At 52.4% G+C, this 26,883-nt stretch overlaps 1 long non-coding RNA gene across 1 annotated transcript; it reads left to right on the forward strand.

Annotated features, from left to right (window-relative positions):
- Positions 1–15,132: 15,132 nt before the first annotated feature.
- Positions 15,133–19,013, forward strand: LOC138062109 (uncharacterized). The gene is made up of 3 exons (XR_011136131.1): positions 15,133–15,239; positions 15,744–15,930; positions 16,707–19,013. It is a non-coding gene; the product is annotated as an uncharacterized lncRNA (long non-coding RNA).
- Positions 19,014–26,883: the final 7,870 nt, after the last annotated feature.

Consider the following 26,883-nt stretch of genomic DNA (forward strand, 5'->3'; position numbering starts at 1 on the left):
CCCCGTTCCAGCGGGGAAGGCTGGCTCAGCCGGCTTGGTGGGTTGAGGGGACCGCGGGGCTGGGTGGGAGGAGGGTGAGTCTCTGCTCCGGCTCGGCGCAGCCGTTCTTACGTTCGGGCTGGGAAGAGTCAACTCGTGGCTGCTTTTCTGATGTGTGGCAAGGCAGAGAGCAATTTCCAGTGTAACCCAGTTCTCCTTGTACGTTAATTAAATGGGACAGAAACATGGAACTGGCTTCTCTGAATAAGAAATCACCTGGAAAGTGGTTCCTTCCCTGAGCCCTGCTGCTTCAGCAACCGGAGCCGAGGGAGGCAGGAGGAGAAGAATATCCCTGGATTAAATTTAATGAAAATAAATATGTCGACTCTACTAGCAGCAGACGGGGTCCTGTTTAGGGAACAGCAAGTCCAGCTTATTCTGCTCGAGCTGTAACTTCTGGGCTGGCTCAGAGCCCACTTGGTGGCTTTGCACGAAGTGTTTCTGGAGGTTGGTAGGTGGGAGACACCTACCAGGTGTCTCATCTACTGCCTGGGAGGTAGGTGAGACAGCCTGGAAGACAATGATAGATGAAGTAATGCCTCACGAAGCTGGCATATGCTTGATGACGAGCTTATTGTGTTGGATGCTAAATACCAAATGATGATTAAACGACGGTGGTGCAGAAGGAACGGGGCGGCGGATAGTGAATTTGACCCGTCAGACAGCTCCTGAGGGCTTTGCTCAGCAAAACTTCCTCCACAGTTATGCAGAGGCATCAAGGCTTTCCAGGTTCGGTTTGTGCCTTAGCTTTGTTGCATGCATACTTTTAATGGCCTAAGTATGACAACATTCAGGTGCTTCCACAAAAAGCAACACTTAGGGCTGTTCCCTCTCCCAAGTTTGGATTCTTCAGGCCCCATAATACAGCTGGGCCCAGGTTTGTGTCCTCGGTGGGGACACTAGCTTGCATCTGCTTCTCCCTCTGGTCACTGCTTTGACGAAGCATGTAATCGTTGAACATCTTGGAGCCTTGTGCCACCTGTGCTTGAAATCCACAGCTTCCACAGTGCCCAGGGAGCCAGGGACCTGACAGATGGGCAGACAGACAAAAGAGCAGTAACCGCATAAGTTGCGTTTCCCTCGGAAATCAAGCAGAAAAGGCCGAGTGAGGCCCTCGGAAGCAGAGGAGGATGGGGCAGATGACGGCAGAGACAACCAGGCTGCGTTGGAGGCCGGGGCCGACAGAGACGTCGATCTCTGCAGGAAGGGGCCAAGGCGTACCCGGCTCCCGGGGCCATCCCTTCCGCACGCCTTTAATTAGAGGTTTGCTCATGTCCTGTCGTGATCTGCTGGGTTTTGTTTGCTTTGATGAGCCCCTCCAAAGCTCTGGGCTGTTTATGCATGAGGATCTGATTTGAGGTCCATCCTTAAGCCTCGCGGTGCCTCATGGTGACGTTTCCCTTGCTAAATATCAGACCAAGGATGCTTGAAAGTCAGAGTGAAGAGGGATGGAGAGAAAGATGCAGGACAAGGCACGGGAAAGGGCTGGAGGAGAGGATTAGGGCAGCAGTAATAGGAAGTGAAAGGAAGCAAAGCCTGCAGTAGGCCCTGTGGAGGAATAAATACCAGGATGGCTGGGTGGTCAGGCAAGGTTCCTGTGGAGGCTGTGGGATCATTCGGGAAGCAATTAAATGCTTTCCTGGGGGACTCAGCTTACTGGAAAGAATGAGTTGGTTTGGACCTTTTCCAGTCCCTGCTATCTCTAATACTCTTCCAGGAACTTAAGCCAGATGCTGGCTAAAGGCAACAGCCAGGAGTTTCTAGTGGAGTTGGGCCAAGTGGCAAGTGGGTAAAGGTGCTGGGCTCCCCCACCATGCCAGAGCGGTCGGTGACCCTGTGAGCAGCGGTTGTGTGTTTTAGTCTGCCACCTGGGAATAAGAGACTGGATGCACCCAACCGCTCTGACAAGGCAACTGGAGGGGAGCGGCACTATGAGCCTCTGAAAGCAGCAGGCAAACAGATTGGGCAGTTACAGGAGAGAACTGGAGAATTGCGTTCATACGTCACTGGAAATCTGGTGCTGGCAAAGCTGAGGATGGTGTTTTGCTTCGAGGCTGTGCAAAGCTTGTGCAGGACCTGCCTGGTGCCTGGAATTAGATGTTCCGGCAGGCGTGTGACAGCTCTTCCCCTTCCCCATGGCTTTGCTGACCTGCGCAGGGCTGAGACGTTCAGGTCTACGGGCTTCTAGGGGTGACTCGAACCTCCTGCGTGCTTGGTGGCTCTAGGGTAGAGGAACTCCTTTAGGAACAAATTGTCTTAAAGAGCTCAGGAAATGTGAAAACAATAATTATTCCCTTCAAAATAGCAGTTCTGGGACACCTGATCTCCACATCTTGTTATGAAACGAGGCTCCAGCAGACTGACACCTTTCACAACACGGAGCTCCGAGGGAGGCGGTTGGGCTGGCAACATAGCGTGCTGTGAAGCGACACCCTTGGCTGTGTGTCACGCTCGCCTGCCGCTCTACCTGTCCAGCTCCTCCGGAAAGGCCCAGCTGCGAGCCCCGTCCTTTCGGCCATCGCCCTGCTGGCTCCTCTGCTGAAATGCCAGGGCAGCAGCCCCAGGCGCTCGGGTGTTGGTGGCACCCAGGAGTCCCAGGGCTTTGATCCAAGCGGCTGTCGAGCACGGAGACGTGCGGGAGGCAGCAGCCTTGATGTGCAATTTGCATTTTAATAAAGAAAGTTGTATTTTTCAGCAATTTGCATTTAAATACAATATGTTTCATAACTGAGCATCCTTCTTAGAGCGGAGCTCGGCGCCTTACCTTACTCCATGGAAAGGTTAGAGGTGCTTTTTGCTCACCCTGCTCAAGCAGGGGGATAAAGGTGTCACTTCTTGGCTTACGCAGGGTACCTACACCCCTTACCCACGCGTTTCTGCCTGTTGGAGCAGGCTGGAGTCCTCCACTGTGATTAAGGTGTCTGAGCAACCCCAGGAGGAGCAGCCAGAGAGGAGGGAGATGAAGGTGGCTGCCCAAGGTCTCCACAGACGTGAGGAGCTGGGACTGGGCGTGACGTGGAGCCAGGGCACACCGAGGAGGTACCCAGCGGTTGCAGGACTCGGGAAGGCGTTTGGTCTGGTTTTCCAAGGAAATCCTGGAAATCTGGTCTGAAAATCACATTTTCTCTCGGTATCTCAGGCTAGTTCTTAACCCATCAGGCAGTTTCGACCAAAACGAGAAGGAGGGGAAGGTCTCAACAATACTAAGTTGCCCTGAGTGCCAGGGAGAAGCGAGGGGGGGAACCCTGCAGGCTTGTGGAGCAGGGTAGGTGCAGGCATGGCCCAGGCTGGGTGAACCTGGCAACTTGTTTTAAGGGGAAAACAGTAACAGATGGAAACGTTTGTAGTGCAGACAATGGAAGAAAATTGTACATTTTTTTAAATTGTTTTGGATGAATTCAAAAACTTTTCTTAGCAAATTTGAGGCTTTTCTGCTGTTGAGTCCTTTTTGTACTAAAGCCACTCATGCTCCAGCCCAAAATATGGGGTCTCAAAAAGCAATACCACTTCTGAAAGGGAACGAGAAGGAGAAGTTCTGTTCTGAGCGCGCTGAAAAGCTTCTCCCCCCGCCCCAAGATGTAACAAACTTTTATTGCTGTGGAGAAGTTTCTATAAAAAGCCATTTCCCAATGTAAAAATGTTGCATCAGAGGCTGCTTTGAGAGGGGCACTGGGTGACCTGCTGGAAGTGCAGCTCCCGTCACTCTGCCTCTCGAGCCTGTGCTGATGGCTTGCAGACCTGGGCCTAGCAGGGTGCCACGTTTTGGGGTTTGAGCGTTGCCTCTCCTCACCCGATGCTGAGCGGCCACCCTGGGATCCCTGGAGTCTTGCAGAAAGCCCTCTGCAAGGTGCTTGGGGTTTGCAATCACTTGTGTTTGCAGACAGTGACTCTCCATCAAAGCTGCTGCTGCCTTTCATTCCCGGGGAGAGCTGGCTCTGCCAACAGCTGCCTCTTACCCACAGCTGATGAGGTTATTGGGAGCCTTTCATGGTCCTACTTTTATCTTGGAGCAGGGCTGCTCTCCTCATAGGAGGCAGCTTTGAGTGCTTGGAGAGGGCGGTGCTGGTGTGCTGGCCCAGGTGTGGCCTTCATCCTGCCCTGGGCTGTCCCGGTTGCACCAGCTCTGGGTGCCGTGAAGATGCGCTGCAGCACCTTCATGCTCTTCTCCTGGGAGCAAACCTGCCTGGGAAGAGGGAGATGAAGCTGCTGCCACTTCTTCCCTGAAGGGCAGAAAGCTCAAACAATTTTAAAGATTTAAGGGTTTTTTTGATGAGGGCAAGTCCAAGGGAGGAAGGGGACTAGTTCCTATTTAACCATTCCAGTGGATGCCAGATTTTAGGTGGGAGGATTGTGGGCTAAAATCCTGCCCTTGTTAACTTCCATGTGCACCCTTGCACCCGCTATCTGGACTGGCCTGCGGAAAGCCCCTGGTGCTGGAAACGTGCTGGCTAGGACCTTGTTTTGGGGTGGAAAAAACTGTGCGGTGGCCCTGCTCCTCACCCAAACAGGTGGTCCCACATCTCCATCTTGGGAGCCTCTCAGTGAGCATCGCTCCAGCGCTTCCCGTGGGTGCTGCGGTCACTGACGGCACGCAGGTAAGTGCCTTTCAAGGAGGTTATTTCAGACAAGGAGCTGAAGAAGCCGCGATGAGCACTGAGATCTCCTCCAGCGCAACCCGGCCGGGGGCACGCGTGCTGCTGACGACGGCCTTCGGACAGCGGTTGCCAGCCAAAGGCCTGCGGGGCCTGCATTGGGGACATGATGGCCACAGAGATGTGACCTGCTTGCTGCTGAACGGGGGCATGCCTGGATGCCACTTAAGTGCTGTGTCACTGCTGCTGCTTTTTATAAAGAATTGGAGAGCTGAGAAGAGAAGGTTGAGTAACAGTGGGTATAATTCAGGTTGATTTCTTCCCAGGCTCTTCATTTGCTGAACATGTCACCAGCCGTGTAGTATATGGGGTGTTTCGTATCAATTTTCTGCAATGCCAGGCCATAAATAAAGAAAATAAATGTTGCGACTGTTAATCAGCCGCTGCTCACCCAAATGAGTTTGCGATACATTTTCCTGTTCTATAATTACTTGTCACCTATTGCTAGTTTGTAACTTTTCGGTCTGTGATTCTGTTAGGTGGCTTTTTCCCCTTCTTTTGACAGGATTAATCTGTTAGTTGTTGGGTTGTTTTTATTTATTTATTTATTTATTTTCCCAGGCGGAGGGAGTTAAAAACCTCTATTGATTTGTAGTGGAGGTTTCTTATGGTTTAGGAGCTGAGGAAAAACAATCTCCAATCGGAGCTGGATTTTTAATGTCCAGGACAAATATTCGGTTGATGCTTGATGCTGGCAGCGTACCGATGCTGTCAGAGACTTTCTGCAAACATGCATTGATTTAAGGCCAGTGTCGTGCCTGGGAGGTGGGTGTAGCACTGTTATGAAAGCACAAGAAGGTGCTGAATGCTCTCTTCTTTTTCCGTCTGTCTTTATTTGGCAGCTCTCTACTGCTCTGCAAACTGCTGTTTGTTGCAGAGTTCAGCTCCCCGGCCTGGCCCGCCTTCGCTCCGTGCTGCCTTTCCCCACGACCAGCTCTGGGATTTGGGTTGGTAGCCCCGTATTTCGGATGGGGAAACCGAGGCAAGGCGACGTGCTCGTGGCTGTCCCGTAAATCAGCATCCAGCACTAAAATCCTGATTCCCCGTTCTGCAAGCTGGGGCAGGAGGTGGTGGAAAGCCTCGTGCGAGCTCTCCCTTACGGTAAGGACCCCTTCAGCGTAGATAATAGTCTAATGGACAAGAACCAGCTGTGAACCCCCAGTCTAGGGATGCAATTTTTCAGGCAGGCCCTCCAAGCCTGACAACAGAGCTAACTTCATCTCCCTTCCCCTTGTACCTAAAATAATTGTACCTTATACACCAAAGGGCCAGATACTCTGGTACATCTTGTGGCAGGGCAGTATTAGGTGTAACGATCGTCCGGAGCCGCTCTGCGGACTGGTGTGTTAGAGGGGCGGCTGGGGAGACAGATCGGGGGGAAATGAGCAGAGGTTCCCGGTGAACGTGTGTCTCGTGCCTCGCCGAGCTGCTGGCTGCTCACGGGGATGCCTTGCACTTTATAGCCTTTGAAGCCTTCCTGCATGTTCCTTTGCCTGGCAGCCTTGGCCTTGAAGGAGGAATAAAAGACTGAATTTCTGATGCAGTAAAGGATAAAACACAATGGGGAAGCCGGCCTGCTATGCAGGAGAATAATAGGTCTATTAGGTGAATACATTTGCTGTGCACCCAGCCAAAACGTTTCATTAAAACAACGGGACTCCTCCCTCCCCTGCTAACAAATTAACCTCTGCGGAGGGGACGGAGCTGCTGAACGGATTCATTTGCAGGAACGAGACGTGAGCCTGCAGCTGTCTGAGAGCCAGAGCTCTCCCTGAAAGGACCTCGTGGTGCTCCCCTTTGGAGCTAGCGTACGGGCTCCGGGGAAAGCTTGGATCCAGGCTCGAGTCCCCCCCACCGCCGGGACGCTGGGATAGCAGCCTGTCTCCTGATCTGCCTTTGCAATTATTCCTTTAGGGAGTCTCCTGCTTCATTTTACCTCCTGCCCTTGGTTTTGGATGTCTCCTTGATCTGCTGCCTGGGATGAGAGGACTATTCCTGCCTCGCTTAGCGACTGCTGAGCTGTGATTTTGCAGCTGGGGGGTAGTGACAGCTCCGCATAGGGGTCCCCAGGCTGCTCCAGGCCCCGGTGGCAGCCCCGAGGCTTGAATCTGGGGCTCTGGAGGGATGTGGGGCATCTGAGTCCAAACGTCTATCTGGCCGTGAGCTCACCACTGCTGCCTGGCCCTCAAAATGCTTGTGGGCCTTGGCACCTCCAGAAACGGGGTGTTTTGTGAAAGGGGACGTGGGAGGGAAAATTGTTTGTGTTTGCAGGAGCTGGGGGTCGGATGCTCCGAGCCCCAGAGCAGCCTCTCGCCGCTCGGGGCATTGCTGGCAGTGGGACGAGGGGTTGTGAAAAGCATCCCCTAAAAGGACTTGGGGAGCTTCCCTGCTGGAGCAGTTGCTGCCGGGGGCTCTTTGGTGGCTTGCTTGATACGGCAATCCTTCCTTCTCATTGCCTTTGCCGCTCCTGCGGCGTCTTTGCTCCGTCCCACCGCGCAGTCAGTCCTGGCGCTGCCAGCAGATCACCGAAACCAGAATGCACAAACAAGCCAAGCCTCCTGCAAGGCTGCTGCTGCTTTGCATCGGGGCTGCGCTAACAGCATGGAGACGCCTGTGTACCTGGGAAAAGCAGACAGCCATCCTCGTCTTACAGACGACTAATGACTTGCAGCAAGCAGATGTAGTCCAGTTGCTGAAAAGATTTTGTGGCTAATCTAATGCAGCCTTATGTTTCTCCACAAATTATTTATCAGCATAAATAATTATATATTATTGCAATAGTGGATGCAAATGATATAATTAATAATACACGCTTCAAGAGTAATTTGCAATTTAAAGTGCTGTATAAAAGCCCAGTATTAGCAATATTTATTCTTATTTATTAATTGCTGGCTCTCAAAATCTCCCTGGTGAATAATTTCCCATCTTTTCCCTTTTTAATTTATTCCTGTGGCTCTTGGGAGAGGGAAGGCAACCTTGTAATGACCCTGTAGTGAAGGTGGTGGCCTGGGACTCCCAGTCTCTGGTGACACCTCTGGCTGAGCTGTAGCTTGCTTGTTTGACCTTCATTGCTGGATACTGGTCCCCTTGGTGAATGGGTTTTATGATTTTATTACCAGTTTTTGTCATTTTTTTTAGCTTTTATTGGTCGTTCAGGAATGTCTTGCTACCCTTTTGAACTGTTCATTTGGTGAAACTGCGTTTCCAAAACATGAGGACAGTGCTTCCACTAATTCCTTCAACACAGTAGCAATAAACTCTCAGTGAGATTTTCTGCCTTCAAAAATCCCGGCGTCTGCCTTGCAGCAAGCGCTGCTCCGAGATGCCTGTGCGCAGCCCTCCAACTCCTGCCTTTCTGGTTGGGGAAATGCAACCCAGTTTGATTCTGGTCAGCCAGGCATCCTACACCCGCTTTTGCTGCTCTGAGGGGCTTAACAGATTCTTTTTGTGGAGGCTGAAAGGGTGCTGAGCACCACGATGGACTGTAACACGGTCCAGAGCAGCAGGCTCTGGCGCCTTTCCCCTTTGCACAAGGTCCTGTTGAAGTTTCTTGACATCCATTCGTTAGCTGAAGGAAACGTTTTTTCTTTTCTTCCCCCTCATATCCCATCCCTTGGTCGAATTTGATATTGAGATACTTCCCTGGCCTCATTGCTGCAGTGCTGAGCACCTGAAATGAAGTTATCCTCTGCCATCCTTCCCCAGGGTGAGGTAGGCAGTGAGTTACGGCAAATTGAATTTGGTGCTTCTGTTTGCAAAAATGTTCATGAATCTTTTTACTGCCTGTCAAACACCTGGCCCTGCCCAGCTCTGAGTGCATGGAAGGGCTGTACGACGGCTGCCAAAGAGCGCTGCTTTTGGGTGCTGAGGAAGAGGAGAGAGGAGGAAGGACTGCTGTGCGACATATACCAGCAAGACGCATAAGAAGCCCCCAGCGTGGAGGGAAAGGGGCTTCAGGGACACCACTTGCGCCTCGTGTTGAGCAGCCCCCTGAGGCAGGCAATGGGGAGCCACGTGGCAGGTTTGTGCTCTCCGTGATGTTCAAGTGCTTTATATAATAGGCAAGTCCCGACACTTTGCTGCCTGCTCCTCAAAACCCTGCAGGAGCTGGTGGGCGCTCAGATTTGCGGCATATGATGCAAGTCACTCTGAATTCACCCAGTGGAAGCGATAGCAGGGAAATGGGTCAGGGAACGTAGGAGGAAGGCAGCTTTGCAAAAGTTGCTTCGGGAGATGTCCCGCCAGCAGTGGGCTTACAGGAAGGAATGCGGTAACTCAGCTCAATGAGGATATCGAAGAGAGCAGCTTTGTGGATTTATCAGTGGCTGGGGCTGTCCAGCAGGATGAACTGGTTTGGCTGTGCGGTCGGCTGGGTTTTTACACGTTTCTTTGTGTTGCAGGTTTCTCCAGGAGCACCAGGCGAGATCTGGGAACAAAAAGGCACTTGTGATGCTGGCTGTGGTTGCTGACCTGATCTAAGATCAATGCTAGCAGGTGCTGGGGCCTCTGGACACTGCGTGTCCTCATGCCTGCGAGGATGGGACTTGCAGGGAAGGACCTGCCTGTCAGGCATCACATAGGCAAGCATGGGACTCCGGATGGTGTGCCCGTAGGAGAGGCGTCTGCTCTGGGGGGCTCCCCAGGAGCTAACGAACCCCAGGTGCACCACGGCCGGAGCCAGCACCCTGTGGGGTTGCTGCAGCCTGGAGGTGCGCCCTCCAACAACCCCATGACTGGCAAGTCCAGACAAAGCGGAAGTGACATCGCAGACCCACGCCACAAACATCTCGGCGCTGTGGAGCCATTCCCCGCAGAACGACCCCGTTAATGGGCGCGCTGGTACCAAGGGAGCAGTGCTGCGGGCTGAGCACGAGGTCAAGTGGGGACGGGCGCAGGGCTATCGCCTAGAGCCCTACGGCTTTGGTATAGCTGGGGGCTGGAGTGGTTCTGACTGGCTATAAAAGGGAGTAAGCCGCATGCGTGTGTTGTGGACCTGGACTCATGTTCAGCTGGCCTGCAGACCCGAGGACCCACTTGTCACCAGGGAGGCCCCTGATGTTAATGGCATGGTGAGGAGAAACGGGAAAATTAGAGTGGAAGGGCGGCCCATGAGGGGCAAGAGCAGTTGTTGTACCATGCACCACTGTTAGAGAATCTGGGGAAAACTATGCTGGAGGGGTGGCCCTCAAGGAAATGGTGAGAGTGGTCATCATTCCATGCACCCATGATTGAACTGTAGAGCTCTGATAAGTAGGTATATTTTCAGTTCTGTTGTATTTCTTGCTTTGCCATACTTTTAGCTTTGTTATAACTTCTTATCTCTGATAAATCCTCACACTTGATAAATGATGCTCTCTTGAGTTCAGCGCAACTAACCCCGGAATCTGAAAGAATCTCTGATGCCCCTCTAGTGGCACGCCACACCACCCCATGGGTAGAGTGACATGGGCAGGAGCTTGCTGGTGGACCTGGCTTTTGGGAGCAGAGGAGGGATGGATGCACACCTGAAACCCAAATCAGGAAGTTGGATCCAGGTGTAAATTTATTTCCTCTCACTGTTGAAATGTAGACTTGGAGCAATGTGTTGGACCTTCCTCTCCTTAGCAGGTTGCGTGCATGACAGCAGTGGTCTGGAAAAGCTGGTGGAGGTGCTTGCGGCCCCATGCACCGTATCCTCTACGTCACGAAAGCCAAAGGTCTCTGTAGCAACCCTCTCCCTCTGCAGGAGCCGGAGCTCTCCCAGCATGGAGGATCTGTGCCTGCTCGGGTGAGGGAGCACAGCGGGGCAGTCTGGATGGCAGCGTGGATGGCGGTGTCTGTGCAGCAAGGCATGCTGCCCCTATGGAGCTGTGTGTGGTGGGAGGCGGCGGGGGGCTCAGCTGCTGGCCCATCTGGCAAGGCGGCTGCAGGCTGGTGCATCTCATGCAGGCAGAGGGATGGAAATAGAAACCCGCGGAAAGGGGAGCCACCCGTCAGTGTGCGGCAGGCTGGGGAACGGGAGGAAGCGTAGGCGCTGGAGGGAGGTGCGTGTCCTGCGTCCTGACTTGTGTTCTGCTGCTCTGGCACCGACGATGCTCTGGCCAAGCTGATGACCGTGGGGGTGAGCAGAGGTTTGTGACCTCTCTGCCAGAGGAAGGGCCACTCCAGGGAAAAGTGATGGCAAAACCCCTTGGGGTTCCTGAGCGTTTAAGATCATAGTGTAGCGGCTTATGTTGACTCCCTGGTCTCTCTTAGGATCCCGTTACAGCAAGGGAGGGAGACCACCCTCCATCAGGGTGATGGTGGGACCAGAAAGAGCCTTAAAGAGCATATGGCTGGGACCTGGGAGCAAAACCATGCTCACAGCACTGGGGGGTTGCGGAGAAGTTGGCCTATGCTAGGGGGTTATTAAAAGCTTGCTTAATCCAATTTGTGTGCATGAGCACAGTCCTGGTAAAATAGACCTGAACTGGGCTAAAACGTTTTACTGCTGTTACTGTGCTGGCATGGAAAAAAATGGCACATCCTCATGTTTCCAAATTCCTGGTGTAGACACAACTTAGCTGCCAGTTATGTGTGTCCTGTTGGGGGACCTCGGATAAAGGATGGCGAAAGAAATCTCTTGCTATAGAGGTTTCCAGGTGAGCAGGAGCAGCTCTCTTGGCAAGTGCTTTGCAGTATAGATGAAGCTCTTGAGAAATGCAGGAAAGGGGCAGATTCTGCTCTTTAGAGCTGCTCACGTCGTGCAATAATATCTCCGCTTGCTGTCATGGAAAGCAGAACAGGGGAGGATCAGGATGTGAAGTGGCAGCCTGTTCATTTCGACTCCCTCTGCGGTGCCTGGTCCCCTGCTCCCGTCTGGGTGTCACTGCAGAGCCGAAGACGCGGCACTTCAGGGCACCCGTGTCAAATTACCGTGCTGCAGCATGACAGGGATGCCCGTCTCGTCTCGGCAGAGCACAGGGAGAACATGGCAGGCGACAGGCCTGTCAAAGCACTCGGGATTAGAGCCTGTCGCACCTGGGATCTTGACATTTTTATTTCAGACAGCTCCTCCTTGTGTCCCCGGTGAGCTGGTGAGACTGTGCGCCTGGGGGCGACGGCTGGCGCGAGCTGCGGGACTGCTCCCAGCTCTCCCCACCTTGCGGTCTGGCTCCCTGGGGAGCCCTTCCCTGCAGCCCATGATCATGCAGGGCAATTGCACGTGAGCGGCTGGAGACCCTTGGGACCCTCCTTTGATGGCAGAGGTAGGAAGCCTTGACAGTGCCTTGCTCTGAAGGAGAGACCCCAGAAGAGCTTACGTGAGATACCAACAACCCTGGAGGGGATCAAACAAAAGCTCCGAGCCCAGGAAAGCCATCAGGTGGGATTGCAGTGAGCTGCAAGATCCAAATCCTCGGGCTTATTGCAAACTGAGTTTTATCAGCTCCTGTCTCACTGAGCAATTTTTCCCTTTCATCTACCGCTGCTGGCAGGTCCATTAATCCTCAAGTAGCATGATTCTCCAGGCGGAGTTTGGTCTGGGTCATAACGTCTAGATGGAGCGTGAAGGGAGAGATCTGTTTGAGACCCGTCAATACTTAAAGCTCCAGAAATTTGGAGATGTCCTCGGTCTGTCCTTCTGCAGGGCATGCAGAAGGTGATTCTCTGCCTGTCACGAGGCCTGCTGCTCTAAGGAGGTTAGAGATCTTACCTATGTCCAGCAGAGAGATCAAGAAAAAAGTCTCTCTCAAAGCAACTTGTCTTCGCCCAACTCAGCTTTCAGTGCTTCTGCAGAAGCTCAGCCAATCTTCTGCAGAGATGTGTCTTCTGCAGTCTCCTTTTTAGGAGCTGGGATCTCTTGGCTTGATCCTTCTTGCCATTCATCATCACAAGTATCTTTTACCCTCCAAAGTCACGTCTTACTTTTAATCAGTTCTTACCTTTCAGGCATGCTGCAAACAGCTCCCTAGATGGCAAAGCATTATCCTCCTTAATGAGCAGGACTTGGGGGACACAGGAGAACAGAGCAGCCCATCTCTCTTCATCACCACCAATAGATCAGAGCAAATCAGTTTTGCAACAACTTTAATAAATTGATTCAATTTTGTGAACAAAAAAGAGACAGAGAGGGAGAGAGATTAAAAAGTAAAGGAGGAAATAACATGTGATGCTTCTAGCAATTGTAGTAGATGGTAAATCTCTTCTTTATTACTCCTTTATTATTTCCAGAATCTGAAGCTTAAATAATTAAGCAGAATAAATGGTGGATGAATATTATTTTCAAGTTTTATTTATTGGTTCTCAAAGGACAGATGTGCACAGCGGCCCACACGCAGAGGAAGCTAATTTCTCCAGCGGTGTAAATCAGCATAGGTCTATTAACTTGAATACCATTTAGTGGAGATTTACACCAGCTGAGAATCCAGTCTGCTAATTTTGGGAGGAAAATATGGAAGATTACATAGATTTTAATAATTTTTTGTTCTGTCTTCTGTGCAATTCATTTATTTTCCAATTTAAAAGCGCATCAGGTATATATATATGTTTTTTTGTAATTTAAATATGTTTCTTGACAGTGCTGTTCACTCTAAAGGTCTTTTGGGGAGCTTGAAATTGAAAATGCTCTGTGTGCCTGCAGGTTTGCATTTGTAGTGTCTGTGAGGCCATGGAGGAGGCTGGGTTGCCCCCCAGGAAGGGGATGACAGGCTGCGCTGTGCAGATGGTGCTGGACTCCTGGTGTAGCTGCATGAATCATGAAATCCCTGCGGGGGATTTCACATCTAGGGGCTCTCGCCTGGGCAGGCTCAGATGGGAAGTGGCGTTTGTGGTGCCTGGGCGACAACGTTCCCAGGGCTTAATTCCTGTTTGAAGTTTGATGTGTGCCTTGTTCTTGGTAATATCCACTTTAAGGAGGCATTTATTCTTTTAAAAACCCATGCACACCCCAGCTGGCCGGAGCACCGACCCTCTGCACTGCCTGTGCCGTCCCTCCTAGGTAGCTGCCACCTGCAGCAGAGCCCAAGCGCGAGACTCCTTCAATGCTAGGTTGCATTTGAGGATGAATATCTTGTAGTGCCTTGGCTGGGCTTAATTGCAGCTCTAGTATCAGGTCCCTGCCACCCTCCGGAGCGGGCCGCATCAACGTGCACGAGGGGTTCCTGCTCTCCACTGGAAATCTCAGGCAGTGGGAAAATTTTGGCAAGCAAAGGAGAGCGAGGTGGTGGCTGCTACAGCAAGAGCAGCAGAGGCCCAGAGACACAGAGGCACACGAGCTGATATTAACAGTGGGGCCAATTAAAGAAACCAGGAATTAAGGAAATCTGACACCTGTAAGTAAATTAACCCAAAGGAAATACATTGTTACGTGAAAATTCTGCTATGTGGGGAGTGGCATATGGATAAAACATCCCTGTGAGCAGAGAAATATGTGGTTCCCTTCATTATCCAACCTTGCCGGTGTGTTAAAACCGACTAGAGCACAACGTTCCTGCAGTCGTAGCTAATGCGGATGGGCTTCGGGGTCGGAAACGTCGTCAGTTTTCTGGAGTTTCTAAATCGACTGCACCACTTCACTCCAGGCTGATTTCATCGTGCAAAGTCTCAGCTTGAGACGCCGTGAGAGAAGGAATTTCTAGTGCTTGAAAGAGTCCTGAAATACAAATGCAGAGAACGAAGTGCTGTGTCTGCAACTCAGACTTTTATGGCTTTTATTATCTATATGCGAGCTTGGATCTGGTTCCAGGGAGTTATTTTGTTCCAGCAGGATGGGAAGTGTCTCAGGAACTTGGCCTGGGTTCATTCTTATCTATTCCCAGTGCCAAAATGAAAGACTGGGCTGTGATTTGTAGAGATTCCAGTGGAGCTCCTGCTTTAGAGGAGCAGCTGAAATTCAGAAAGTTGCACTTCTGAACTGTGGTCACACAGCCCATTTGCTACCAAGTAACGGCACGTTTCCACCTTAGTTCCTTCCTTAGAAGGATGGTCCCTCCAGCTGAGCCAGCTCCCCTTGGGGACACCAGCACACTGAGAGTCCCATCCTGCTCATGGAGACCTGTGGGAAGAGGAAGGAGATTGCTTCATCTAATTGCATGGAAGAGAGGAGGGAAAACCGGGCAGCTCGAGTTGTGTTCCTGTCTCTGCCAAAGTGTGTCAAATTAGTCTATTTATTTAGCTGCTTCTCTTGCTAAAACTTTTGCCCAGCTTTAAAACGGGGACTGTCATCACCTGCTGCTTTTTAAAGGAGGCTCGTGGTTTTTTGGAGGAATGCTGAGTGGGTCTGTTTTTTGGCTCCCACGGTTTCAGTAGGGGTGAGATTCGGTCCTTCAACATATCGCTTCATAAATAACAAGTAATGATAAACACTTACTGTTATTCTCCCTTTCTTTCCTCTGTGGGAGTAGATGATACTGCTAAGTGACTGATTTGACCCTTGAAAATACAAGAGTCATGTTTAATTCATGTCTTTTATTTATAGATCTGGGCTCCTCTGGTTTCTGTCCTGAGATGCATGGCTGATGCTCCGGAGCAGAGGGAGGGTGTTTGGCCGTGCTTCTCTCTAGGAACAGCCTTCAAGACCGCGCAAAGGCAGTAAGTAATATGATCGGGCACTGTCAGCTCCCTTCAGACTGATGAGGGCTTATAAGAGAAAGAGCATGGCAAGCTTTGCAGTCAAGCCGCATGGGTGTTTTCGGTGGAACGACTGCAGCTTGCAGCCTGCTCTGAACCAGCCTCCCACCAACTCAACCTGCTATCTAGAAGAGGGGGACCAGCAGCAGCTGAGCCACAGCATCCCCAAAGTCCTCTGCCAAACCTTCTGGGACTAGCAGCAGGTGACAGGAGTCTCTCTCCACCATTCAGGGTGGGGGAGACTTTGGACGGGAGCTCGCTGGCCTGCGTGCACTCTAGTCAGAGTTGTGCTGAGTGGGAGCAGTCCCCGACGTGGCTGGGCTACCCAAGGGCTCGATTCTCCTCTCACTGCTATTGAGGTGGGAATCAGAGTCACTCCTTTGAAATCAAGGGTTTTTCCAGTGGTATTGGTGTCAAGCATGTCCCTCCAAGAGACCATCCTCTCCATACCTCCCTTTGCCCCAGGCAGCTTCCTGGCAGGACACAGGGAGGGAGAAGAATCGCATCTCCCTGCTGTCCCTTGGCCCCAACAACCTCAGGGAGCCGGGCTGAAGCAGGCATCGGAGCCTACGGGTGGGAACAAACCAGCCTGGGAGAAAGCACTACCTCCACGAGCATGACCCAGAGAAGACACGGAAGGTGCAGCGCAGAGGTGAGTGAAGCTTGGAGGCCGCTAACTAGATTAACAAGGACATGATCTAAAAGCCACGTATTGAGGACAGAAACGATGAGTAGTGCTGGATGGAAACAACACAGGCAGAGCTGGCTCCCGTGTGGCCTCCAAGATGAATGTTTGTTAACAGGTAAATGCAATTCTGGGATGTGTAACCAGGGGCACTTGAGCAGAAGGGCAGGGAAGTAATCCTTTCTCCCAGCACAGCGCTAGTTAAAGCACTGTAATGCAGATAGCTTTGGGCAAAGCATCACAGAAAGGAAATGGAGAAGCAGCAAAGAGAGAGGATTGCAGCTTGGAGGAAGATAAAGGATTTAGAGAAGATGGCTGTGAAGAAAGCGATTAGAGGAAATTAAACATGGACAGGCTGGAGGTGGAGGCTGGGGAGGGGAGGCTGATTCTGGCCACACTGGCGCAGAAGCTCATTGCAAAGCAGGGGAATTGCTCTCATGGCTGAACAGTGAACAGACAGGGAAGAAAAAACAGCATTAAATAGCGCGAGAGGCTAATGTGCAGTTGAAGGACAGCCAGGCAGTTCTGGCACTGGGACCGATTCTGGGCTGAAACCGAGCAGTACAAAACCAATAGGTTTGCAGGAGGCGGGAGAAAAATGTTAATTCCTGCCTAATTAGACCCTAATGCATATAGTTCATGGGGTGCCCATTGGTAAGTGCATCACCTCTGCCGGTCCCATTGACAAAGAACCGAAATGAGCTTTTGATAGAGCTCTTCTGCCTCTTTTTTTCCCCGTCTAGCAATTAAGTGTCCAGTGCGGCAGAATGTGCCTCTTCCCTCAGACAAGCCTTTTGCAAGGGGACAGACAGCCAGAGGCTTCATTAGTCACTTTTGCAGCTTCTTAAGCTGGGAAATACCATGGGAGATGGATGTGTTGTCCCCAGTGTTTTGATGCGCTCGCTTGAAGCTTGCCTTGCTCTAGAGTCTCTGAAGTTGCTGCATCACAAGAACTGATTTTTGTAGTGTAAGTGATACTGAAGGCGAAATTCGAGTTTGGGGGCAGATGTGAGTGCTCGTGCACATCCCAGTGATACTACCAAGTGCACTTCTGTTGCCATGATGAGGGAGGTGAAAAGAGATCCTGGGTGCTCTTCAGCTCACTGCTCTCCATTCCTGGGAGGTGCACCAGGGTATGTCCCTAGCACCGGCTTCCTACAACCGGTGACCAACTTGTGGGAGCTTTGATAAAGTCAGTTTCACACCCAGCACTGTTGCGTTGATCCAAGGCTGCTGCACCATGTCTCAAGAAGGACAAAGAACAGCCAGGACAGTAGAGAACTTCACCCCAGGCCTCATCTGAAGAGGATGCTACTGGAAGAGGAAAGCATTGGATCTTGTTTTGACCCCGGTTCTCCTCCCTCACTGCCCCTTTCTGTGTGAAAAATAAGAAAGAATTAAATCCCATCAGTGGCTTTTAAAAGTCAACTGAAAATGTCCTTTATTAAATTACCACCCTATTGATCTAACAGTCATCCGAAAGGGGATTGATTGAGGACTTAAACAGACGCGCAGCCGGGCCAGACGTTCAATTAATGTGCATAAACGGGCAGTGGAGAAGCAATTTTCAGAGTAAGTCAAGCAAAAGATCAATCCTGTTTTGCCCTTCCATGCCAAAGTTGATTGTGTATTTACTTTTGTTTTACTGCATCCTATTTTTTTGTTCCTCTTATGATAAGCATGTTGATGAAAGGCAGCACTCAAAGCACAACTCACTCCACTCAAGGAGCCATCATCCCCTTCCTTCGGGCCCTGGAGAGGATAGGTTTGCAGAAGAGACAAGGAAAGACATATCGTCTCAGGGTGCATTTTCAGCGATTAAATCCCAGTCTCTCCATTAAACTTCTACAGAGAGCGCTGAATGCATCAGCAGAAGACCTGTTGCCTGCTTTGAGTGTTCATCTGTCTGATGAACATTCAGTTGCTCTTCCAAGTCCGGGGAAGATTTGCGAGAAAATAAAAATCATGCTCTTTATGGATTGTTTCCTGCCTTTCCATCATACGACAATTCCAGGTGGCTGCCGGGGCAAAAACCGGTGATGGAGCTACAGATACCCAGCTTCACTCTGGCCTTTCCTCTGGATAAGCTTGCTCCAAAGAGAGCCTGGAAGCACGGCTGAAGCATGGGCCAGAGGAAACTATCTGGAGGCAAAACATTACTCTGTGGTTGCCTCAGGTTTGTGGGCAAAATGCAAAAAATACTCTGGGATTTTCTTCAGACTCGGTAAGAACCCCTGTATGAAATTGTGGTCTCAGAAGGCCACCAGCCCAGCCGAGCTCTGCTGGTTCAAGGGCTTTGCTCCCAATCTCCCTTGAACGAGGCTTTTAGGTGGTATCTCTAGGGGCAATGACTGAGCGATCTTGGGAGGCGACACCAGACGCAGGAGAGCAGAACGGGCCCCTGGAGGCCAGCATGACTTCACAGCGGTGACACTGGGGACCTTGAATTTGCTCCTGGACAGGCAATGACAGAACTGGGGCCAAAGCCCCTGATCTGGTCTCTATTCATTAAGCAGTGGCTGAAATGCCCGTGTCTCTTTCGAGGCACAGAATGGGAATTCCTTGTGATGAAGGATTCCCAGTCTGCAACACTGGACTGATATGGACTCAAAAACACCCCTGTGAGTTTTTCCACCTTCCCATCACTCCCATCTTTGTCATCTCCTCCCCGACTGTGCAGCATGGGGTCTGCAGGATCTCTGCAGTTTGGACATGTGGAGAAGGATGCTTTCTTCTCCTGCCCCACCAAACTCAGCCGTCGCGTCTCGGCGCTCCTGCTCCGTGCATGTCCCAGAGCTGCCTTCCTGCCAGCCAGCGACGGGGGACCAGGATCGCTGGTGAGTCGTTGCAGCAGCTAGAGTCCCTCCGTTGATTAAACCCTTGGCCCTGTCTCTTGCAGCTCCTTCCCCAGTGCAGGCAGCAGTGAACACACTTGGACATAAAGCCACAATTAGCAGGAGCTTTTTGCAAAGGCTGGAACTGAGGGGCCTTTCCCATCTGTTACGGCTTGAGAAGCTTTTCATTATACAGATGGAAAAGCTTTATTTCTCTCCCTCCTTGCGCACCGAGGGGTTTCCCCTCCCGGACAGGCTGGATGTTTGGAGATGTGACGTGCAAAGGGGTCGAGGGGTTCCCTGGTGTCAGCTCTCGTCCGCCTCTCCGGGAAAATGTAGCTGGAGCCGCTTGCGGCAAGGGGAGGAGGGGGCCGCGGGCAGCGTTGGGAAGGAGCTGGAGGGAGGGATGAAGAGGCTGCCCCCTTCCCCGCTCTCATCTTTGGGATATAATCACTTCTGAGAGAGATACGTTATTGAATGGGTGAAATCTGTGAGGAGTAATAAAAGAAGTATCTTCAATTAGGACGTGCTGGGGTTTTTTTTAAGCACCTGAATGGGAGCTGCGGCTGCGGCTGCGGCAGATAGAGAGCTCTCAGCTCTTCTCTTCTTTCTCTTTCTTTTCTTTTTTTTTTTCCCTCTCAAGATCGTTGTTTCTTCACTGCTCAGGAACGGCTGTGCAGCAACAGATATGTGCCCTAGCAGCTGGCAGCAGTCGTGCCAGCGGGGGGGAGCGGATGAGCTCTTTTAAACAAGAACGGGTCAGCAGTGAAACGGGGCTTTTTTGTTTGTTTTTAAATTTTTAGTAGCGCTCACTGTTTGTTGGGTTTCAGAGCCAGTATTTTATTTTAGGGGGCTACTTTGCCCCTGGTAGTACAGTCTGTAATTCAATGCGATTCTGTGCTAATAAAGCGACGCTCCGTCTTCCTCTCGTTCTTGTTCTTCTTTGGGTAACATCAGAGAAGTGGAGCATGTCATCAGCAAGCTGTTAATGCCGGAGCCCTCGGGGTGGGCAGGATGGGCACCACGGTCCTGAGCGCCGCCGGGCTGTGCCAGCCCTGCCGTTCCCACGCCGGGGCCAAACCTCCTTCTCCCCCTTCTCCATCCCATCTCTGAGGTTATCTCAGCTGCTCCCAGGGTAGGAAACAACGAAACCGCTTCCCTTGCACAGGACGAACTCGCCCAGGCGCATCCGGAGCAGCACTGCAGCCCTTATATGACTGTAAGTTTAGGGGAGAGGGGGAAAAGGAGTGATTTATCTGTATAGCTGGGATTTTATTTGCATTTTAAATCACGCTCTTCTGCTAAACTAATGGACCCCCTATTTATAGATGACTCCAACATAAAGTGACTGCTAATTACTACAATTAATATAGCGTTAAAGGCTTGCCAGCCAACTCCACTGCAACTTGTATCGCCTACTCATTTTCAATTAAAGCACATTGACAAGTAAAATACGCAGTTATTAAGAGCAGAGCCCTGTTGTGTAATTACATTTTTCTGAGGTCATTAATCTTCTGCAACGTAAAGTTTTGCGCCCAGTGGCCGGAGTGAGGGGCAGCTTTGAGGGACAGCCCATCAGAGGGACGGTGGCAATATTTAGGGAAGATAAAAGAGATGTAATAATTTTCATGGTGCCGTCAGCCTGCACGTGCATGTCTCGGAGAGTCCGTCGGACCATCACATCTGTGGCCAGTGGGTCCTCCGCTACGCAGCCAGGCCCTGCTGCGCAGCGACCCTGCGAGCGCTGATTGCTGGCAAAAGGAGCTCTTTCCACATTGAGGTTAGGTAGAAAAGCCCCGTGTTTGTGGAGCTGTTAGGTGAGGCTGTTGCTGCAGGTTCACGTGTATGTAGGCAGCACCCCTAACCTCAAGGGTAGGGATCTGGTCTCATGGCTTGTTTGTTGTTGGCATACGCAACTGAAGTGTTAAAAGCTTCTCAATATCACTGCAGTGATTTCGCCTCTGGAAGGAGTGAGCAATTTTGGAGATCGGCTCCCGCAGATCAGCCCGGAGCAGGTGGTGGTGAGGACGGGCGCTGCACCAGGAGGACTGGGGCGCAACTCGGGTGCCAGGTTTGCTGCGACAGCAAAGTGGGGTCACCTCCTTGCAGCTAGTTTCCTTCACTGCTACATGGGCAGAAAAATGCTTACCCCCTTGCAAAGCCTCCCAGACCCGTGGTTACTGAGTGCTATAGAAATGCAAATCATTGCCACTGCTCTGGGTTTTCAGAATTGCCCCCAGGCCACCGGTGCCAACCCTACCCCTGGTTTAGCTAAGGTTTATGGTTAACTCCCTCGTTTATTATTGTCCCTAGACTCTCTGGAGCCACCCAGGCTGGGCTGTGCATTGAGTAATCCTCCTATTGCAGCTGTTGGCATCGGACTGCCCGCGTTGGTGGTGCATTGAAGACGACACGAGGGAGCCTATGGGCCGCCTCCTTCCCCTCGCTGGGCTAGCGTGAGAGCGGTGCAGGGACAGGAACGGCCCCTACCCTCCGAGGCTGGGCTGGGGATGTGGGCGAGTGCTGGTAACAGGGCTGAACTCTCAAGTTAAGCCCGTATGCAACAACTCAAGGCCCCCGCATCACGTCTGTAGGTCTTCCTGCCTTCCTGGGTGCAAGTCTTGCTTTTTGGATGCTCTGTGCACTTGTCGGCTGGATGTTGGTAAAGATGCTACCAGCCGCGGTGGGGGCGAGGGAGAGCTCAACTGCTCTGCATAGCAAAGGGAGAATAAATAAAGAGAAGGCAGTATAAAAAGAGGCTTAACGGCAAACAAGCAAGAAAATGTCCAGAGCAGCAAAGGAGCATCAGCTCCCTGATGCCTCCAGCAGCAGCTGGTGAAATCATGCGCAAAATATTGCAGCATTAGGGTACACGCGGCGACAAGGTGTAGTGCTGTGATTATAATAAAGACAGACATGGGCCTTTAACACTTTCAAGCCGATGCTTTGATTGACTCTGAGACTCGGAGTTGGCAAAACGGCTGGAGCCCGCTGATTGCTGGTGCCTGTCTGATCCTGGGAGCAGGGAAGGAGGGCCAGGGAGGGTCCGTGGTCTGCGCTGGGCTCCCTGCTGCTGCTGGCTGCCTGGCTGGGTGAGCTGTGGAAGGGAGCTGGATGCCCTGTGCCAGGTACAGGGGCAAATTCAGGACACAGGTGCTCAGATTTCATCCAGTGCTTTACCTGGAAACATCTGGGATTCAGTTATATGGTGGTCCAGTTAAGTTATATTTTTGGGAAGCACGTGCTCATTAGGAGCGTGCTGCTGCATACAGCTCCTCACACCCGTTGGGGCTCACTGCTGCGAGATGCCATCGTTTTGCTGGCAGTGAAATGCCACCTCTAAGCCTTGTCCCTTGCAGCTCCTGTCTGGTTTGTGCGTGGTAGCAGTTTTCTCTGCATGTGGAGCTGAAGTCACGTCTCCGAGCTTGGTCTCCTCTGTTTTGTTCATGGCCTGGGATGTGTCTCTGGACGCTCTGCGGTTCTGCGTCTCCTTAGACTCCCTGGACACTTTCTGATCCAGAACCATTTGCCACGGCAGCTGCTCATCCGTGTCTAGCCAGGTATTACAGCGCTCCACTGATTCCTGTAACTCAAGGATTTAAGCACCCAGCATAGCCCTTAGCACTGAACAGTCGTAAATCTCCAGGTCCTTGTATACTGCTGGCTTTATTGACAGCACAGAGGAGCAGCAAGGCCACGTGCAAAGAATGAAGATGTCCGAGAAACCCTGTGCAGAAGGATGACCATCAGCACGTAGTGTGTGCATGGTCCTTGGGGCACCTTTCTGCTGTTCCCTGGAAGGAACTGGCATCTGCTTTTAAACTTCAAATGTGACGTTGGGGGCTCGTCCAACTTTGCTCACCGTATGGGTTTTTCTGCTGTCTAGTGCCTGGTCCTTGCAAAAGGCGGATGCAGCAGGTTGTCCCCAGCTATTGCTCCAGGCATCAGGGTAGTGTTTTCAGCTCTTCCTGCTGAACACCACCAGATGCAAGAAGGAGCAGGGGCAGGGCTACTGCAGGGATGAGGCTGAACGCTCTGGCATCTTCCCTGCAAATCCCGCCACATTGCAGAGGAGGCCCAAGGGAATTAGACCCTTAGCTTTTGCTGCAGTTTGGCAGAAACTATGTGCCCTGAAACCTCGTGGCACTTCCCAGCCTGTTGCTGTCCTCGCTTCCCGGTCTCCAGCATGGTCCTAGTGTTTCCGGGGCTGGAGCAGCCGAGCTCTGGGGACTGCGGAGTTGTGGGGCCGAGTCCCTGCAGCTGGAAGGCCTGAAGCATGCAAGCGTGCTCCACTTGTCCGCATTGCCGTCTTCAGGTTGCTATGAATTATGGATAAGCCAAGGAGAGGAGGAAGACGGGCCCAGCATTAATCATGCCCAGATAGGTTCCTATCTTGTTGCCTCTCTTGGCGTTTTTCCTTCTGCAGTATTCCCCCAATGCCCCACTATTTTGCCCGTATACATAAATGCATATATGCTCTTTAGATGAAAATGGAGTCGCTGTACAGGCTGCAGCAAGCTTGGCTTTGGCATGAGGGGAGGGAGCAAGCTTGGCTCTTAACGAGGCACAGGCAAAGACAGACCTGAGCCAGCAAGGGGAAGAAATCACCCGTTTTGGGGTTGTGCCCCCTGCTTTGCTGCACAAGCTGGAAAAGGGGAGCAGAAGGGGCTTGGTGCTCGGGGGAGACCTGCCCAAACCCTGGGAAACGCCGTCGGAAGCATCCTGGCCCCACAGAGCCCTTGGCAAGTAGCTCCCTGCCAGCGCAGTGGCGTTGGGCGCCCCATCCGCTCCCCTCCGCTCGGCTGTTTCTCAGCTTGTTGCTTTGCTGTATTTAAGGATAAGGTTTACTGAGATTTATGGTGCTTTTGAGGAGGTTTCTAGGAAGAGATGCCTTTTGCCCGCTAAATTATCAACATCTCTCGCTCTTTCTCTCCCCAGGGCTCAGACCCATGACTTGACTGACACGAAAGCTTTCCAGCTTCAGAGACTGAAAGAGACAAATGAGCAATTTGCTGGGAAATTATCCTTTGGGATTCCTCCTCTCTCCAAGCAACTTAATTGGGTGAGCTCAGGGTGGCTTTAATGGCTGTTTTCAGTGTGCAACTTCACCCCCTCTTCTGTTTTTTCTCTCTGATCTCTCTCTCCTTCCCCCTCCTTCTCCTCTTCCTTCCCAGCACCATTTATCTTCCTCCTCCCACAGCATCTCCCCTTCTTGATGTTTTTTCCCAATATCTCTCAGAAATGGTGACAAGCTAAAAGCTGAAGTGCCGTTGTGGGTCTTCACCCAGTCACGGCTCACAGGTTCTCCAGGACTTTGGCGCTTCCCAGGGGGCAATGAACCAGCACTGAGATGTGCTGGATTCACCCCGGGGATTTGTGATAGTGGCAGCAGTGAAAAAACTATATCCATGTGATTTGTGTTGGTTTTTGGTTGGTCTCATCCCAGAATTAGCTTCAGTGTGTGTTTTCTGGGTCCGACTCTCAGTGGTGTGAGTCAGGCGCATCCCGCTGTGTTCCCAAAGAGGACACGGGGTACATGAAGGTGGCACTAGGGCACGTTGCGTGGAGAAGGACATTCAGAGCAAGTGGACATCTGCGTGGACATCTCCCTGTCCTTCCTCTGTGGCATGGAGTCCTCCTACCTGTTACCTATATGTTCTTGCGCTCTCCCTGCCAGCCCCCGGTGCTGCTGGAGCTCCCTGTTGGGGGGTTTGCAGTTCACTTCAGATCAGTGTCTGAATTTGAGGTAGCCTCTGGAAACGAGAAGGAATAAGCAAGCGCACTCCTGGGCCAGCAACAAGGGACTTACGGATTGCTTGTGGTCCCCGGGGACACAGCACGAGCATCCAAGCAGCGCGCGCTGTGCCGTGATGAGCAGGGGATAATTCAAAACAGCAGCGGAAGTCCAAATTCCATCTGTAATAAATACATAAACTAGTTAAAACTAAATTGATTAGCCAAGGATATCCTCTTAACACTCTTTAAACTCTAGCATCTGTTTGTAATAAATAATTCAGCTGGTAGATATTAACGAGGAGGCCAGGCGTGGTGGGAAAGATGGCTGTGCAGAAACTCCGCTGAGCCACCGCGCTGCCAGGAAACAAGAGCCGGAGGAGCGGCCGCGGACGGAGACCCATCCGCGTGCTTCCCAGGACCGTCACGGTGCGTGTGGCAGCAACACGTGTGCCCAACCATCTCCCCAGAGCAGTCACTGCTGGGTGCAGGAGTCGCATCAGATGCACACGCGTGCTGCCTGTTGCCACCGGGTCCCCAGGAGCAAGCGAGCGTCCTGGTCCCAGCGCGGGCTTCAGCCATTCACCCTGACTTTGCTGCCCTGGCTGTGGGCAGCAGATCCGGCTGTCACAGGATGATAATTGTTGGGTTTTTCCTTTTTTTAATCAGTGCTACCAGCTGCTGTGCCCAGTCCACGAGGGGCCGCCCCTGGCAGTGACAGCAAGCCATCAAGCCCGAGCCCGTCTCCCCGCTCTGACGGAGGAGCCAGCTGGAGATGGACCAAGGTGGGAAGTGAGCCATGGGCAGCGTGGGTCATCCCGTAGCACCAGATGGGCCAGGAGCGAGGGCCAGGCTCACTGGTGCCCAACTGGGCTGCTTGTGTCCCTCCAACCAAGCTGACGAGGCCAGAGCTAATGGGATCGCTGTGTCTCTGGGAAGCGTGAATCCCGCAGCGCACACAGGCCGGGAGAGGCTGTTCAGCTCCCCCGTGTAGCTGGTCCTGCACCTCACCTGCAGGCAAGGATGGAGCCGGATGGGGCAGGCAGATGCCAGAGGCCCAAACCTGCCAGGAGCTGCATGCTGGAGGGAGGGAAGAGCGACATGGTGCCCTATTGCAGTGTGTCCTGCTGCCCTTCTCCTTCCCTGCAGGGCAGCGCTTTGACTCCCACTTTGCAGGTGTCAACGGGACGGGATGCACCGCAGATCTCTGGGCAGAGGTGGCTAGAGGATGTTTCACTCCTGTGCAGAAAGGACGTCCAAGGGCCGAGTGCTCAGTCCTGGGCCATGGGATTTCGGGACGGGACTTCCCCAAAGTACCCCTTGGCACTGGGAAGGTGCTTGGGCAGAGGTACACCTGTTGTGCAATTGGACCCTCTTGTGTAAACCTGGCTTTTGTCTCACACTGACGCCGCCCAAAGCCAGCAGCAGCTGGGATGGCTTTATTGTTATTGTGGAAACAGTGGCTGATGATTGCGGTGTTAATCAGGCTCTTTATGGCCCTCTGTGAAGCTACCCAAATGAAATATTTTGCCTCCCGTATTTTCTGCTGCTCTTCCAGCTGCAAGGCCAAGAGCTGGTGGCGAGGCGGCAGCCTCCCGAGGGAGTGAGGGCCCAGGGTAAACGGCGCGATCGCTTTGGAGGCAAAATGCAGGGCTCAGGGCTTCCCGAAGGAGATCTGTACGAGGATGATGCTGAGGGGCTCAGAGCTGCTGGGGGAGCTTTTGGGAGTGCAGGATGAGGCGTCTCTGCCCCGGTGCGCGGCCATCATCGCATGTCCCCCAGGGTGCAAGGCAGGTCCCTTTACCCAGCCTAGCGTTGTTCCCGCTGCTCCATCCTCCGCCGAAACGGCTCCCTGAGCTCCTGAGGCCACGACAAGCTGCTCCTGCCATTAATCACCCCCTCCGACCGGTGTCTGCGGAGGAATTAAACTCATTTGTCACTGTTGCCCTGTTCCCACCTGCCCTTCTCCCAGCGCGCTCGTCTCACGGGACGCCCTGTGCCCCCCCGACCTCCTCGGGTGCCCTTCACCCAGCAATCCCAGGGCAAGGCTGAGCCATTTCCGTGCTCAGCGCCCACCCCTGAAACCGGGGCTAACCAGTGCCAAGGCATAGCGGGAAATTCCCTGCTAGCTGCGAGGCTGAGCCAACCCCTTTGCTCCACCGAAGCCACCAGGAGATGTTAACGAGCATCATGTGTCCTGCCTGCCCACAGCAGCCGGGATTGAAGTGTCCTCCCCTGCCCCAAGCTGCTCAGCACCCTGCACTGCAGGCGAAACCTCAGTCAGGACTGTCACTCACAGAGCAACAGGTTTAATTCCACCCTCCTCCGTCCCCCGGTGCTACGCAACCTCGAC

This window comes from Struthio camelus, chromosome 24 (genome assembly GCF_040807025.1).
Source record: "Struthio camelus isolate bStrCam1 chromosome 24, bStrCam1.hap1, whole genome shotgun sequence".
In the NCBI taxonomy this organism is placed as follows: Eukaryota; Metazoa; Chordata; class Aves; order Struthioniformes; family Struthionidae; genus Struthio; species Struthio camelus.